General features: G+C 39.7%; 1 long non-coding RNA gene across 11 annotated transcripts in view; it reads left to right on the forward strand.

The window, feature by feature from the left end:
• LOC122677811 overlaps positions 1-14,921 on the forward strand; it is a 118,571-nt gene that overhangs the window by 75,167 nt on the left and 28,483 nt on the right. For all 11 annotated transcript variants that reach the window (XR_006335931.1, XR_006335926.1, XR_006335930.1 and 8 more), the window contains one exon: positions 3,955-4,151. This is a non-coding gene — a long non-coding RNA (uncharacterized LOC122677811). The remainder of the gene's footprint in view (positions 1-3,954; positions 4,152-14,921) is intronic.

Below are 14,921 nucleotides of genomic sequence, written 5' to 3' on the forward strand. Positions count from 1 at the left end.
ACCTAAATCAAATTCTAATGGGATGCCTATATACATCTTCTCTGTGAGACTATCATCCAAACCTGTTCAGCATATTTTTCAACAATTATATTTGCCCAAACACTGACTCTCACTACTCTGTACTTATTGTTTATTGATATTTATACTTTTAATCTGTAAATGCCGCCACTGATTTCAGTACCCAAAGATTCTCTTCCTTCTCTTGAAACTCCTGAATTTACTTGGGATGACTTTAGAGCCTGGCTGTTTCACTATTTCATGTGTCTTTCTTTTGCCTGCCCAAACCAGACTGTGAATTCCTTGAGAGAGGGGCTCCCAAAAACTGCAACACCTTATACAGACAGATAGACAGGAGAAAAAATATTTGGACAGAAAGACCTTTGTTGTTCTTAGTAATCCAGAAAATTTGTCTAAACTTGTTCAGAACACTCTAGACATAGGCTGTAATAAACATATGGCTCCTCTCCTTTCCCCTGCCTGCCCTCTGCTGGAATGGCTCACCAGCAGTAAGATGACCGGAGGAGGATGATATTTGGGGAACATGGGAAGATACAGGGCTTGTCTGGCTGAAAGGCTGCCTGAATAACTGTGAGTTGAGTCCGCAACCTGGATCTTCGGAACTCTGCATTATGTGCCCTGGGATGACTAGCAGACTCATTACAAGACCCCTTATGAGTTCAACCATGCACGGGGATTCTCCCTGCTAGCTTGAGAGTGACCAAGTAATCTTGGGTGTCCTCCTCCTCTTCTATATTCGCTTCATCTCCAGAACCTCCCAATAGATGGCAGGTAGCTAAGCTAGGTGGTGCCCCCTCCCAAACACAAATGCCCTTTCCTGTTCACAAGCCCCTCAAAGCCTTCACCACCTTCACATATATCAGGCATTGACAGGGATCTGGCAAGGCTGCCAGTTTGGGAATGCGATTCAGGAGGTAAGTCTGAAACTGTAGCAGGGTTTTCTGTTTCGAAGGGCAGAAGGATATGGCAGCCGCTGAGGCGGCCCATTTGCCCTTGGAGAGGAGGTGTAAGAGTGTCTGATCCCTGGACCACCTCTCTCTATTGCTGGCCCAGGCCGTGTCTGGGCAGTCCCCTTCTTCCTCCTGCTGTTACTCAGGAGGCTAGATGTTATGAAAAAGAGAAGGAAAAACATGTTTTTCTGCTTTTTTATTATTAAAAGAGGGCACTTTCTGGGAAGGCAGAATCCATTAGCTGAATCCATTTCAGTTTCAATGGTTAATTAATTTAGGCAACTTTAATGCACTTTTATTATGTAGCCTTTAAGAGCTATTCTGGTAAATGTCCATCCCATAAATATTAGCACTACTTTATATGTATGATATTCTTTTTGGAAGGGTGAATCTGAATTATTATCCAGGTACTAACTTGCACACAATGCTGTCCAGGCAATCCAAAAATGCTTCCTCATAGTTTGAACATTGTTCAATACATTTTGAAGTGGGAAAAAAACTGTTCAGATTTGACCCTACATTTTAAGTTGTGGAGAAATCAGCCTGGTTGCCTCCCAAAACATAATTTTGAAAACCAGTTTTGCCATACTATGAACTGAATAATTGATTTCCCCATTTCATTCCGTAAATTAAACACGGCTTTGAATTACTAGAAGAAATAGCGCAGTTAGCCAATAAACCTTTCTTATACAATGACAACATTTTAATTTATTATATACATTAGCATTTATTCATGCCTAAGATTTCATCAATCAATTTTCTATATAAAAAAGATGTCTCTGGAAACAACAGTGGAGAAGTGCTGAGTTCCAAAAGCAATGTTGTGAAAGGCAGCAGGGCCAGAGTTCTGGGCACACGTTTAACTAAATTATAGTCAATAACTTTGCGGCTCCAAGTATAAGCCCACATTTTTTAAAGTATCCACCTTATGAACTGACTCTCCTGGAATGTCAGAATTTTAAAAAGAAACTATTTACTTTTCACTGTTTAAGAGGTCGGCTCTATTTGTTCAGAATTACAGCAACCTCTGTTATTATTTTAAAATATTTATTTTGCCACTTTGACAGGCTTCTTCTGCACTGCTCTTGGGTTTTAATTTTGTTTGCAGTAGTACATTTCAATAGTTGGCTTCAGATTAAATGAATGTTAGTACTATGTGATGATTTTATTAATTAGTTGTTTTGAAAACTATTTTAAGCTGAGCGTTACTCCATTATAGAAGCTCTAAGAATCAGTACTATCAGGTAGGTGTTAATTTAAAATTATTTATTCATTTCATTAATTTAACAAAATTATATTTAACACATATCAGGACTGAGTAGTCCACAGGCAAGATAGGCATAGTGCCTGGAGGCCACAGTACTTTTAGGGAGCTGTGCAAATGTTTTCATTTCTTTTAAAACCAAAAGAAAAATTAACTTTTAGGTTAAAAAATATTAAAATATGTAATACTAATATACTTACCTTTATACCAACATGGTAATAAAATACAATTTTTAACATGTCTTTTAATGAAAGAAGTCTATGTAAACTAAAGTTCCCAGGACGTATGAAAATGATAATGTAACCTATGCCATATTTCAGCTATGTTAGATTCTAGAGATAAAAAGATGAGTGGGACACAATTTCTGTTCCCAAAGTACTCACAGCTAATGAAGAAAATGGACATAAAATAGGTATTTATAATGTGGTTTCCTTGAAATTGTTTGGAATAGTCATTATAGCCTGAAGAGCAACAGAGTTTTACTACAAAATGTCATTCAATGCATAGACTGAGTCTTTTCCTTCTTTTAGTTAAATTTTACCAAAATAGGATTTGTATATATTTAAATGATACATATACAGCATTAATATATGTTTGTTCCTTTCAAACACTGCTGATATTGTCATTTGGATCTGTAAGTAAAAATCTTCATATCTTATAAGCATACTGCATTACCAGGACCATGAAGGAAACGCCAGATCTTAGGTATTAATGGTTCAATGGCAAAAATGAGAACTTCAGTTCTCCCATGCTTAGCAAAGGACTTATATCCTTCTGAGTTTTATTGAGGCTTTAGACATGGAACAGAATCTTGGCTGCACTTTCTCTCTTCATAAAATTTCTCATATATATGAGATTCAGCACTTTTTCAATTACTCTTTCTATGCCATAATTGAGGTAGTTAGAATGTTCTCCTTAACCTAAATCTTCCTTGTTAATATTTAGGTCCACTTCCACTTTTTTGTTGTCAATTGGAGAATGATTTTTTTACCATTTTCAACTTTACCTGCATTATCTTATTACGCACACAACTTTTCAAATAAGCAGGACATCATGGGACACTGGAAAGAGCACAGGCTCAGACAAACCTGGGTGTGAACCAGAATCATGTCTCTCAAACTATATGACCTTGGTTACCTTATTTAAACTCATTGCATCCCAGCATCCTCATCTATATAAAATGGGGATCATTATGAATGTGTTAGAAAATTGCTGTAAAAATTAGAATAATATATGTTAAGCATTAGGCCAGTACCTGGAATATGGTAGATGGCTAAACAAGTAGCTGCTGTTATTATTTACCATACTTTACAAATTAAGAAACTGAAACACAGACATATTAAATGACTTTGGTCAAGGTTGGGGGCTATGGTACCCAGTTATTACTAGGAAATTGGAGGCTTGCTTTTGATCAAAATTGAGAATGAAGTCGTAGGACACAAAGAAAGTGCAGAAGCAAGAAGGACGGAAAGAACACTGACATCAAAGCAACCAGGTAATCTGTGTATTTATTGAACACACTGTAAGTATAAGATATCCTTGGCACAAGTTGGACCACTTTGGTTTGCCAATGACTGAATCCTAACTTGCCCTTCCAAAAGGCTGGTATAACCCAAACACAGGATGTAGGGAACTGGTTCTGGTGATGTCTGGATTCTGTGGCAGGAACACTTTCAGGATTCCCTCTCTATTTCTAACCAGTTTGTCTGGTATTCTTTGCAGATGGCGTTCTCCATGCCATGGGGAAGATGGCTCCTAGCAACCTCGATCTCTTCTCATCTAAGCAGCTCTTCTATCAGCAAAGAAAGTAGGCTTCTTCCTTTTTGGTTTCCAATCTGAAAACAATTTCAAGCATGATTTGCACGGGATCAACTTAAGTCACATACTCCTCCTCAAACCATGACAACCAGGAAGATGAGGTAATATGATTGGTTGAATTGAATTTCTAATGAAATTACCTATAAGAGGTAATAGAATAGTTAGCATTTTAGTGGTAGAGTTGGTTCAAAGAACCAAAATGCTAGAATCTCTGGATGTCTGGCTAAGATACCACAGGGCCTGAGTGGACATGTCACGTGAACTTTGTAGCCAAGAAAGAAAGCCTATCATACTTTCCTCTCCCAGAATGCTGGCTCATAGAGTAAAAACTTGAATTTATTTCTTAGTATATGTACCTTTTAATGAAGAAAGTTATAAACACTTGAGTATTATCTTAGAAAAAGCAGAGCCTCTAAAGAGGGTGGTTGAAGGTGACATTTCTGTTGTTTGAAAAACTTTAGGATGTCATGTCCTATGGGAATGCATTATTCTAACAATTTACTTAACATTTTGCTTCCTGTAGAGTGGACTGGGTGTGGGAGCCGAAAGCAGACTTGTGAATTGAATTTATAGTGGATGAGCTTCTCCTAATGCTTTTGCCAGGTCGTTTTAAGACTGTTTTTGCTGTTGGTTCCAGTACTTTCAATATCCACTCACCACTGCATTAGTGGGAGGACTATTGTATTATATAAGAGATCTGCAGAGCTAGTGACTTAGTAGAGAGTCATGTTTTGCCTTTATGCCAACATCATCATCATTTCCCTACTCGTTTCACATTTCTCTTATCAGCTGGGCCCTCAATTCAAGGTTACCTTGATTATTTTCAGGTCTTGAGTCATGAATCTCCCTTATTTTTACCTCACTTTATCTTCTTTCTTTTAAAAATTAAAGGTGTCCTCCAAGGGGGTGAGGGGGGTGAGATTAGGAGATTGGGATTGGCATATATACCCTATGTACGTGTATATGTATAAAGTGTTATATTTTATACTATGTATAAAATGTTAGTCACTCAGTCATATCCAACTCTTTGTGACCCCATGGACTGTAGCCCACCAGGCTCCTCTGTCCACGGGATTTCCCGGCAAGAATGCTGGAGTAGGTGACCATTGCCTTCTCCAGTGGAATCATCCTGAGCCAGGGATCAAACCCAGGTCTCCCACATGGCAGGCAGATTATTTACTGTCTGAGCCACCATAACTAATGAGAATGTACTGTTTAGCACGGGGAACTCTACTCAATGCTCTGTAGTGACCTCATTGGGAAGGAAATCCAAGGAAGAGAGGATATACATATACATGTGACTATTCACTTGGCTGTATAGAAGAAAGTAACACAACATTTGAAAGCAACTATAATCCAGTTAGGGGCTTCCCTGGTAGCTCAGCTAGTAACGAATCTGCCTGCACTGCAGGAGACCCCGGTTTGATTCCTGGGTCAGGAAGGTGCCCTGGAGAAGGGATAGGCTAGCCACTCCAGTATTCTTGGGCTTCCCTAGTGGCTCAACTGGCAAAGAATCCACCTGCAGTGCAGGAGACCTGGGTTCGATCCCTGGGTTGGGAAGATCTCCTGGAGGAGGACATGAGTCAGACACAACCGAGTGACTAAGCACAGCACAGTCATTGAACATAAGAGATCAGAAATAAAGAAAAAGTCTTTGATGACTCCTAGGTATTTAGTTTTGTGACCTGTATGGATGGGGATATAATTAAATTAAAATGAAATAGAATTCATTAAAAAAATACCTACCCTTTCCCAACACTTCATTCTTCTCTCTTTCACTGCCACAGAAAACTAACTCCATCCATTTCTTCACTTTCTATCTGTATTTCCAGTTATTCCTCTCTGATGCATCTCCCCCACTTATCTACCTATAAGACTATCTCCTTGAGATATCATCAAAAAGGATAATGTAGGTGGCAGTATATGGTTGCCCTAAAGTGGAATGTAAATATGATGGAATATCATTGTTATCCTATCTTTCTCCTTCACTCCACAACCATCTAAAAAGTCAGTATAAAGTATTTCTTAATTTTAATTTTTCATTATTCCGCTCATTACTTAGTATCTTAAAATCTGACTTCATTCTCTTAACATACTATCCTGGGGTTCATATCATTGCATTATCTTTCTTCTAGCACATGGCACAGTTGACTATGCCCTCCTCTTGATTCTACCACCTCACCACCTTGGTTTAGTTTCTCTCTTTCTGACCAATAATATATTTTTAAAAATTTGACAACGTTATGGATATGCAATTCACTCATTCAAAGTGTACAATTCAATGGCTTTTTATATTCAATATACACTGAATTGTGCAAAATCACCACAATCAATTTTAAAACATTTTCATCACCTCTGAAAAGAAACTCTACATTCCTTAGCCACCCTCTCCAATCACCCATCCCTCCCAGCCTTACGCAACCACTGATCTGCTTTTTTCTGACCACTCATATTTTACTGATCATCTTTTTCCTTGTGTCTCTGAATGTGAGTGGTCTCCACCATTCTGTCCTTGCTCATTCTCCCTATGCCTCCTCTCTCTCATAAATAATTCTCAAAGAGCTCCCAGATCTCTCTCTTCACCTCAACTTCTTTATTAGATGCCTGCTGATAACTTTAACCTATGTATCTCACCAGTCCCCAACTATAATGTATACTAAAATAAACTCTTAGCCCATCCTAAGTTATCTTCTATCCTATCTCAGCTAACAGTATTACATTTCTACCTAGTCATTTGGACTTAAAGCCTTGGTTTGATTTTGGCTCCTCTCTCCCCATTATCCCTGAATCTGATTTAAGCCATATTTTAAGGACACATTGTTCTATCCACCTGCTTTCATTCTGTCTCTCCCCTCTGCCTTCTCGTCCTTCAGGCAGTATAGCTCAGGCTGATAGAGTAGCACAAGGTTTATTATTTTGCTTTTGGTGAGGTTGTCCAGAAGTATTTTGTGGCCATACTTTCTCTCTCTTCCTCATTCTTAATTCTTTCCCATTTCTGAGAAGAATAACTGTTTGAACTCAGTTTTAAAGATCACTAAATCTTCTTCTACACAAGTACCCATCTCTTAACCCCCATATACATGAATGTGCTAAGAATGGCCTGTATAACCTGTCTAATAAGCAACAGTCAGGTGTATGCTGACTATTATTTGTAAGCAATGACATAGCAAAAACTATTTCCTAGCTGTATGTTTTATTAATATAATTTGCATCTTCAGTGGGGGAGAACAAGAAGGTAGAGGAGTAGGTGGACGTGGAGTACATCTCTCTCCACGGATAAGTCAGGAATGCACCATCAGACACAGAAGTGCATGCAGAACACCAGCTGAGGGTGGATAGGAGTACCTGACCAGCAGAAAAGAATATATAGAACCACAGAAAACTCAGTAGGATGAAGGAACTAGAGGGAAAAAGCAAGAGTGTTAGTAGGACTGGACCTGCCCTCGGCAGGTGGGGGAACTGAAGCAGGGGTCTGATCCCCACATCGGGGCAATTGTCTGGGTCAGAGGAGAAGCATTTAAGGCTGAGAGTGAAACAGCTGACCTGTGGCAGCCTAAATGGACTGAGAATCAGACAGTCCTTGCTGCAGCCATACATACCCTGGACAGGGACTCGGGTCCCCTGGAAGGCACATCGGCTGGGAGCCGGAGTTTAGGGATTGGGGAGCAATCAGGGCAAGGGCTGCTGTAGACTGCAGAGAGACGGATGGAGGGGATGTGAAGGAGGAGACTGTGGTGGGAAATGCCTGTGGAGGAAAGCTGGGCAGCCATGGAAGCAAGGCGATACTGCTGAGTCACACGTGAGGAGTGGAGCCATCACCATAGTGTCTCTCTTCCCATATGCCAGCATCGGCAGCTGAACAATAGAAAGGCAGGCCCATCAAACGCCTGATGCACTGAACTACAGAATAGGACCCCAGCCAGGGGGCCCCTCTATGTGCCTGATGCTCCAAACAACAGAGAAGGACCCCAGGCAAGGGAGCCTTCTAAGTGCCTGAATGGGCAGAGCTATGGAGAAAGACTGGCCAAAGAGGCCTTCTGATCACCAGCTACAAGAGGCTCGAAAAAAGACTCCGGTAGGGCCATAACTCCTACGGCAGAGGCTGTCCGTGTCCCTGCACACTTGGTGCCGTCAGGGTCCCTGCAAGCCAAGCAGCTGTGCCACCTTCACGCTCAACTCTCACTGGGGCAGAGCTGCCACAGGCAAAAGAAGTCTTGCATCTATGCACGCAGGGTTGCTTTGGTCATGTCCAACTCTTTGTGACCCTGTAGACTGTGGCCTGCCAGGCTTCTCTGTCAGAGAGGGGCTCTCCAGGCAAGAATACTGGAGCATATTGGCCAATACTGTTTGCCATACCCTTCTAGAGCACTATATTTCCTGCCCCTCTAGCTGCCAACTCCCCTGAGTACCTGGTGCTGCCAGAACCCCTGTGACCCAAGCAGCTGCATCACCTCCACACCTGGCCCTCACAGGGGCAAACCCAAGTCCTCCAGGGCAGTCTCAGGAGCAAACCCCAGTGGACGACCCACATGCAGAGGTGGAAATAGAATCACATTGAAACCCAGGGGCAGTGTGGCTAAGGAAGAAGACCCAAACCCTTCCCACCAGCTGTACAAGCTGCAGATGAAATCCACACGATCAACTAGGCAGACTCCGTGTCTATGGAATATATAAAAGGACATTGAGAGCTCCCATAAAAGAAAACACACTAGTTCTGATAGCTGTGGACGTTGGAGGCAAGAACACACAGGTGTAGGACCAGGTTAGAGTCTGAGCGGCCCCCACAGCAGGTCCAGAGATGAGCACAGTGTTGGAGGGCACCCTGGGGATGTGAGGTGGACTGTGACTCCCAGCAAGGGAAAAGGACTCAGACAGCAGTGACTCAAGAAAAACATTATTATTCTTATGTTTCGACTTGTTCTGTAGATTCTTTTGGATTTTTTTTTTCTGTCCTTTTTTCTCTGTTTCTTCTCTGTTGAACCTGGAATCTTAGGTCCATGAATCAAGGCAAATTGGAAGTGGTCAAACAGGAGATGGCAAGAGTGAATGTTGACATTCTAGGAATCAGCAAACTAAAATGGACTGGAATGGGTGAATTTAACTCAGATGACCATTATATCTACTACTGTGGGCAGGAAACCTTTAGAAGAAATGGAGTAGCCATCATAGTCAACAAGAGAGTCTGAAATGCATTACTTGGATGCAATCTCAAAAACAACAGAATGATCTCTGTTCATTTCCAAGGCAAACCATTCAATATCATGGTAATCTAAGCCTATGCCCTGACCAGTAACGCTGAAGAAGCTGAAGTTGAACGGTTGTATGAAGACCTACAAGACGTTATAGAACTAACATCCAAAAAAGACGTCCTTTTCATTATAGGGGACTGGAATGCAAAAGTAGGAAGTCAAGAAACACCTGGAGTAACAGGCAAATGTGGCCTTGGAGTACAGAATGAAGCAGGGCAAAGGCTAATAGAGTTCTGCCAAGAGAATGCACTGGTCATAACAAATACCCTCTTCCAACAACACAAGAGAAGACTCTACACATGGACATCACCAGATGGTCAACACTGAAATCATATTGATTATATTCTTTGCAGCCAAAGATGGAGAAGCTCTACACAGTCAGCAAAAACAAGACCAGGAGCTGACTGTGGCTCAGATCATGAACTCCTTATTGCCAAATTCAGACTTAAATTGAAGAAAGGAGGGAAAATCACTAGACCATTCAGATATGACCTAAATCAAATCCCTTATGATTATACAGTGGAAGTGAGAAATAGATTTAAGGGACTAGATCTGACAGACAGAGTGCCTGATGAACTATGGATGGAGGTTCATGATATTGTACAGGAGACAGGGATCAAGACCATCCCCATGAAAAAGAAATGCAAAAAGGCAAAATGGTTGTCTGAGGAGGCCTTACAAATAAGTGTGAAAAGAAGAGAAGTGAAAAGCAAAGGAGAAAAGGAAGGATATACCCATTTAAATGCAGAGTTCCAGAGAACAGCAAGGAGAGATAAGAAAGCCTTCCTCAGCAATCAATGCAAAGAAATAGAGGAAAACAACAGAATGGGAAAGACTAGAGACCGCTTCAAGAAACTTAGAGATACCAAGGGAATATTTCATGCAAAGATGGGTTAGATAAAGGACAGAAATAGTATGGACCTAACAGAAGCAGAAGATATTAAGAAGAGGTGGCAAGAATACACAGAAGAACTGTACAAGAAAGATCTTCATGACCCAGATAATCACGATGGTGTGATCACTCACCTAGAGCCAGACATCCTGGAATGTGAAGTCAAGTGGGCCTTAGAAAGCATCACTATGAACAAAGCTAGTGGAGGTGATGGAATTCCAGTTGAGCTATTTCAAATACTGAAAGATGATGCTGTGAAAGTGCTGTACTCAATATGCCAGCAAATTTGGAAAACTCAGCAGTGGCCACAGGACTGGAAAAGGTCCGCTTTCATTACAATCCCTAAGAAAGGCAATGCCAAAGAATGCTCAAACTACCTCACAGTTGCACTCATCTCACATGCCAGCAAAGTAATGCTTAAAATTCTCCAAGCCAGGCTTCAGCAATACGTGAACTGTGAACTTCCAGATGTTCAAGCTGGTTTTAGAAAAGGCCGAGGAACCAGAGATCAAATTGCCAACATCCGCTGGATCATCGAAAAAGCAAGAGAGTTCCAGAAAAACATCTATTTCTGCTTTATTGACTATGCCAAAGCCTTCAACTGTGTGGATCACAATAAACTGTGGAAAATTCTGAAAGAGATGGGAATACCAGACCACCTGACCCACCTCTTGAGAAACCAATATGCCGGTCAGGAAGCAACAGTTAGAACTGGACATGGAACAACAGACTGGTTCCAAATAGGGAAAGGAGTACATCAAGGCTGTATATTGTCACCCTGCTTATTTAACTTATATGCAGAGTACATCATGAGAAACACTGGGCTGGAGGAAGCACAAGCTGGAATCAAGATTGCTGGGAGAAATATCAATCACCTCAGATATGCAGGTGACACCACCCTTATGGCAGAAAGTGAAGAGGAACTAAAAAGCCTCTTGATGAAAGTGAAAGAGGAAAGTGAAAAAGTTGGCTTAAAGCTTAACATTCAGAAAACTAAGATCATGGCATCTGGTCCCATCACCTCATGGGAAATAGATGGGGAAACAGTGGAAGCAGTGTCAAACTTTATTTTTCTGGGCTCCAAAATCAGTGCAGATGGTGATTGCAGCCATGAAATTAAAAGACGCTTACTCCTTGGAAGGAAAGTTATGACCAACCTTGATAGCATATTAAAAAGCAGAGACATTACTTTGCCAACAAAGGTCCGTCTGTCTAGTCAAGGCTATAGTTTTTCCAGTGGTCATGTATGAATGTGAGAGTTGGACTGTGAAGAAAGCTGAGCACCGAAAAATTAATGCTTTTGAACTGTGGTGTTGGAGAAGACTCTTGAGAGTCCCTTGGACTGCAAGGAGATCCAACCAGTCTATCCTAAAGGATATTGGTCCTAGGTGTTCATTGGAAGGACTGATGCTGAGGCTGAAACTCCAATACTTTGGCCACCTCATGCGAAGAGTTGACTCATTGGAAAAGACTTTGATGCTGGGAGGGATTGGGGGCAGGAGGAGAAGGGGACGACAGAGGATGAGATGGCTGGATGGCATCACTGACTCAATGGACATGAGTTTGAGTAAACTCCTGGAGTTGGTGATGGACAAGGAGGCCTGGCGTGCTGTGACTGATGGGGTTACAAAGAGTCCGACACGCCTGAGCGACTGAACTGAACTGAACTGAACTGTTGTAGTTGTCAGTTTTATTGGCACTATGAAATCTAGTTAAGCTTTTGAAGTTTTTTTTTTCAGTCACATTTTTTATTATTGCTATAAACATATGCCTCTATGTTTATCTTTTGCAGTTCTGTGGAGTTTTTCTTTTTTTTTCTCCTTTCTCTTTTTTTAACTTTAAGTTTTTAAACCTATTATATTTTTATTCCTTTGTTTGCCTTTCTACTGTTCTTTTCCCCTTGCAGTCAATCTTTAATGTATATAAATCTTCTTCATCTACCTCTATTTAACTTTTCATATCTATTCTTTCTTTTCTTTCTTTCCTTTCCTCTCATCATATTTGTTAGTTTTGTTTTCATTGCTTTATTTCCCACTTAGCACTCTGCTTTAGTTTTGTTTTCCAATTTGTGCTTTAGTTAGTTTTGTTCTTAACTGGTAAATATAATTTTTTATTTCCTTTGTTCATCAGGTCAATCTACTCTATTTTTGTTGGACTGTTTTGACTTTGCTTATAGGTGTCTATGTATATGTGTATGTTCCATTATTTTAATTATCATTTGTCTGATTTTGTAACTGCCATTTGTCTGGGGTTCCTCTTTGGTTTCTCATTTTGGGGTATTTGTTTTAATCTCACTTAATACCATATGCCATATGCCATACCATATGCCATAACAAATTACTTGTGGAATCTTCATTCCTGACCAGAGATCAAGCCCTGAGTCTTCAGAGTGGGAGCACTGACTCCAAGACCCTAGACTACCAGAGAACTAACCCTAGGGAGTATCAAATGGAATTCACACAAAGGAAATCACTTGACTACAAGATCCAGCATCACCCAATCACCAGTAGCATCCTGTGAAGGATGCCTCATCTGAGGAAAAACAAACAAACAAACAAAACAACTCAGCGCAAATCTCACCCTATACTAAGTTTACACAAACCACTGGACCAAACTTAGGAGGTCAGAAACCAAAAGGAAGGAAGAATTCAACCTTGAAGCCTAGGAAAAGGAGACTTCAAACACAATAAGTTTAAAAAAAATTAATGAAAAGGCAGAGAAATACTACACAAATGAAAAACAAACTAGAAACACAGAAATCCAAATAAATGAACAGGAAATAGGCAAACTTCCTGAAAAAGAATTCAGACTAATGATAGTAAAAATGATAAAAATCCTTGAAAACAAAATGGAAAAAAATGCAAGAACCAATCAACAAAGACCTAGAAGAATTAAAGAATAAACATGCAGAGGAAAACAACATAATTACTGAAATTAAAAATACTCTAGAAGGAATTAATAGCAGAATATCTGAAGCAGAAGAACAGGTCAGTGAGCTGGAAGATAAATTGGTGGAAATAACTTCTGAAGAGCAGAATAAAGTAAAAAGAATGATAATAACTGAGGATAGTCTCAGAGACCTCTGGGACACTATCACATGCACCAACATTCAAATCATAGGGGTCCCAGAAGAAGAAGAGAAGAAGAAAGGGTTTGAGAAAATTTTTTGAAGAGATTATAGTTGGAAATTTCCCCAGTATGGAAAAGGAAATAGTCAATCAAGTCCAAGAGGCACAAAGAATCCCATACAGGATAAACCCAAGGAGAAACATGCCAAGACACATACTAATCAAACTAATGAAGACTAAACACAAAGAAATAATATTAAAAGCATCAAGGGAAAAGCAACAAGTAACATACAAGGGAAACCCCATATGGTTAACAGCTGATCTTTCAACAGAAACTCTGCAGGCCAGAAGGGAATGGCAGGATATAGTTAAAGTACTGAAAGGAAAAAATCTACAGCCAAGATTACTGTACCCAGCAAGGGTCTCCTTCAAAATTGATGGAGAAACAAAAAGCTTTTCAGACAAGCAAAAGTTAAGAGAATTCAGTACCACCAAACCAGCTTCACAAAAAATGTTAAAGAGTCTTATATAGTCAAGAAATACAAGAGAAGAAAAAGATCTACAAAATCAACCCCAAACAATTAAGAAAATGGCAAGAGGAACATATATATCAATAATTGCTTTAAATGTAAACAGATTAAATGCTCCAACCAAAAGACACAGACTGGCTGCATGGATACAAAAATAAGACCCATATATATGTCTACTAGAAACCCTCTTCAGACCTAAAGACACATATAGATTGAAAGTGAGAAGATGTAAAAATACATTCCATGCAAATAGGAAGCAAAAGAGAGCTGGAGTAGCAATCCTCATATCAGACAATATAAACCTTAAAATAAAGAAGATTATAAGAGATAAGGAAGGACACTACATAATAATCAAGGGATCAATCCAAGAAGAAGACATAACAATTGTAAATATCTATGCAACCAATGTAGGAGCACCTCATACATAAGACAAACACTAACAGACATAAAAGGAGAAATTGACAGTAACACAATAATAGTAGGAGATTTTAACACCTCACTCATACCAATGGACAGATCATCAAAAAAGAAAATTAATAAGGAAACACAAGTCTAAAATGACACATTAGATGAGATGGATCTCATTGATATCTTCAGGACATTCCATCCAAATCCAGAAGAAAACACCTTCTTCTCAAGTGCATGTGGAACATTCTCCAGGATAGACCACATCTTGAGTCACAAACCAAACCTCAGTAACTTTAAGAAAATTGAAATCATATCAAGCATCTTCTCCAACCACAATGCTGAGACTGGATATCAATTACAAAAAAAAAAAAATTGTAAGAAACACAAACACATGGAGATTAAACAACACATTTCTAAATAATCGACAGGTTACTGAAGAAATCAAAAGGGAAATAAAAAAATTTTAGAAACAAATGACAATGAAAACATGACAACTCAAAACCTATGGGATGCAGCAAAAGCAGTTCTAAGAGGGAAGTTTATAGCAATACAATCCTACTTCAAGAAGCAAGAAAAACATCAAGTAGACAACCTAACTTTACACCTAAAACAACTGGAAAAAGAAGAAGAAGAACAACAAAAAAAAACCCCAAAATTAGTAGAAGGAAAGAAATCATAAATATCCAAGCAGAAATAAATGAAAAAGAAATGAAAGAAACAATAG

The sequence above is a fragment of the Cervus elaphus genome, chromosome 20 (genome assembly GCF_910594005.1).
Source record: "Cervus elaphus chromosome 20, mCerEla1.1, whole genome shotgun sequence".
NCBI classification, from domain to species: Eukaryota; Metazoa; Chordata; class Mammalia; order Artiodactyla; family Cervidae; genus Cervus; species Cervus elaphus.